This window comes from Mandrillus leucophaeus, unplaced genomic scaffold (assembly GCF_000951045.1).
Source record: "Mandrillus leucophaeus isolate KB7577 unplaced genomic scaffold, Mleu.le_1.0 Scaffold1315, whole genome shotgun sequence".
NCBI lineage: Eukaryota > Metazoa > Chordata > Mammalia > Primates > Cercopithecidae > Mandrillus > Mandrillus leucophaeus.
In genome coordinates, this window is record NW_012101272.1 from 135,737 (window position 1) to 138,687 (window position 2,951).

Below are 2,951 nucleotides of genomic sequence, written 5' to 3' on the forward strand. Positions count from 1 at the left end.
GGAAGGGAGGAAGGGAGGAAGGGAGGAAGGGAGGAAGGGAGGGAGGGAAGGAAGGAAGGAAGGAAGGCGGGAGGGAGCTTAACATTTTTCTTTTTGAGGGACTCACTCTGTTGCCCGAGCTGAGTGCTGTGGCACGATCATGGCTCACTGAAGCCTCGACTTCCTGGGCTCAAGCAATCTTCATGCCTCAGCCTCCCAAGTAGCTGGAAGGTGCTCACCACTATATCCAGCTAATTTTTTATTATTTGTAGAGACAGGTCTCACTATGTTGCCCAGGATGGAACTTAACTATCTTAAACTGATTTCTGGACTGTGAGACTTTGCAGGTATGTACCTCTAAGTAATGGATATGGCTTTCAGTGTCACTGAATTTCATTGGACCGTGGAACGCTTTCATCTTGTTGTTAATTATGGAACTAATATTCTTCAGAATATACTCTGGGAAAAGCTGTCTTTGGATGAAGATAATTTCTTCTTTTCCCATTTCCTAATCTCTGATTTAGTAATTACTCTTTTGGAATTGTGGAAGCAGGACTTGATTTAGAAACACAGGTCACCACAGCAACTTGAGATCTGTTGGATGTTCAGTTTGGGAGCCTAAGAATCATTTTCTAAGATTTTCTTATTCTGGTAGCTGAAGAAGAATAGACTGATTTGTCCACCACAACTTCCTCATCAGAAAAGCAGTCTTTGGACTGGATGTGGTGGCTCATACCTATAATCTCAACATATTAGGAGGCCCAGGCAGAAGGACTGCTTGAGGCCAGGAGTCCGAGACAAGTCTGGGCAACATAATGAGGTCTCATCTCTACAGAAAAAAAAAGCGGAGAGGGGTCCAGTCAGCAGCCTCCCCTTTGAGCCCCCTCACTTCCCAACGTTCCATCCCCGCTGCCTGCCTTCTCCCGCCACCTCTGCCTTCCGCAGCCCGTTTCCATCGAGGAAAAGGAATCGTATCGTAAGTTCGCTATCCAGGACCTCCACTCTTTCAACTCCTTTGCTGATGCAAGTAAGGGTGATGACCTGCTTCCTGCTGGCACTGAGGATTATATCCATATAGGAATTCAACAGAGAAATGGCAGGGAGACCCTTACTACTGTCCAAGGGATTGCTGATGATTATGATAAAAAGAAACTAGTGAAGGCATTTAAGAAGTTTGCCTGCAATGGTACTGTAATTGAGCATCCAGAATATGGAGAAGCAATTCAGTTACAGGATGACCAACGCAAGAACATATGCCAGCTCCTTGTAGAGCTTGGACTGGCTAAGGACAATCAGCTGAAGGTTCATGGGTTTTAAGTGCTTGTGGCTCACTGAAGCTTAAGTGAGGATTTCCTTGCACTGAGTAGAATTTCCCTTCTGTCCCTTGTCACACGTTTAAAAACCTCCACAGCTGGTATAATGTAACCATTTGGGGTCTGCTTTTAACTGGGCCTAGTGTAACTCCTTCATGCAATAAACTGAAAAGAGTCAAAAAAGAAAAAAAAAGAAAAGAAGAAAAAAAAAAAGGTGAGGGGGAGCAGTCTTTTATCTCAGAAACCCAAGATCTCCAAGAGGAAAGAGACCTTAGCGTTGTCCTGGAGCCCCTTACTTTTTCCAAGTACCTTTGAGACAACTCATTTGAACTTCCTCGTCTTGGGCTCCTCTCTATAACTTACCAGTGGATATACTTTAATGGGATACAGATGCAGTTTTAATTTTATGCAGTGGCTCTCAAAGTGCAGTTCCCGGACAAGAAGCATCAGCAGCACCCGGAAACTTCTTAGAACTGCCCCTATTCCCAGATAATAAGAATCTGAAACTCTGGGAACAAAGATTGAGCAATCTTGTTTTAAAAAGCCTTCCAGGTGATTCTGTTGCATGTTAAAACTTGAGAGCCCCTGACCTTGAGAAATCCTCATTTACATTTTCATTTATTCATTCTGCAAATATTTGCTGAATACTGGGGCTAGAGTAGTGTTCAAGACAAACAAGGTCCTTAACCAAAGGAACTAAACAATAAACAATCAACAAACACCGAAATGAAATTGCTAAAGTTAGGGTGGTAGGCAAAATGAATGAGGGAGGACAATTTAAATAGAGAAGTCCATGAGATCTTCTCAGAGGAGGTGATATCTGAGCTGAGACCTGAAGAAGCAGAATGAGCTAGAGAAAAAGCATTCAGACAAGTAGGACAGCCATGTCAAAGCCTCTGAGATGAGAAAGGGTTGAGGGTATTAGAGGATGAGAGAGAGGCCAGAGAGTAGGAATAAATTAGTCTGGAAGATGCGGATTCCCACACACCCCATCCAATGAGCTGCTTATTCAGCAGGTTCAAGAATCTGCATTTTCACAAGCTCTTAAGAAATTCTGATACCCACTGAAGTTTGAAAGCCACTGTCCTGGCCGTGCACAGTGGCTCACGCCTGTAATCCCAGCACTTTGGGAGGCCAAGGCGGGCAGATGGTCTGAGGTCAGAAATTCAAGACCAGCCTGGCCAACATGGTGAAAGCCCATCTTTACAGAAATACGAAAATTAGCTGGGTGTGGTGGCAGATGTCTGTAATCCCAGCTACTCAGGAGGCTGAGACATGAGAATCGTTTCAACCCAGGAGGCGGAAGTTACAGTGAGCGGAGATAGCTCCACTGCACTCCAGCCTGGGCAATAGAGCAAAACTCAGTCTCAAAAAAAAAAAAAAAGAAAAGAAAAGAAAAGAAAAGAAAACCACTGTCCCCCTAAAGTCACACAGCTATAGAATGTCAGAGCCGAAGGGGCAGCACAACTAAGAGATATAAAACTGCAGATCAGGCTCCATGCTTACCAAGTGGAAACCTGATATTGTGGCCTCTGTCCAGTGCCCTTGTCTCTAAGAAAAGGTGCCCAGATATCAGCACTGGGCCCAACCTTGCTGATTTCCTCAGCTGGTCAGTCAGTGAAGTTTGCTACTAGGATTTCCTGAGGGAGATTCGCTGCG

The 2,951-nt window shown here is 44.6% G+C and overlaps 1 pseudogene across 1 annotated transcript in view; it reads left to right on the top strand.

Moving 5' to 3' along the window:
- Nucleotides 1-1,296, top strand: part of LOC105534209 — a 4,653-nt pseudogene extending 3,357 nt beyond the window's left edge. Inside the window, exon 2 of the transcript XR_001005231.1 lies at nt 860-1,296. The product of XR_001005231.1 is annotated as a eukaryotic translation initiation factor 1 pseudogene (transcript). The remainder of the gene's footprint in view (nt 1-859) is intronic.
- Nucleotides 1,297-2,951: the final 1,655 nt, after the last annotated feature.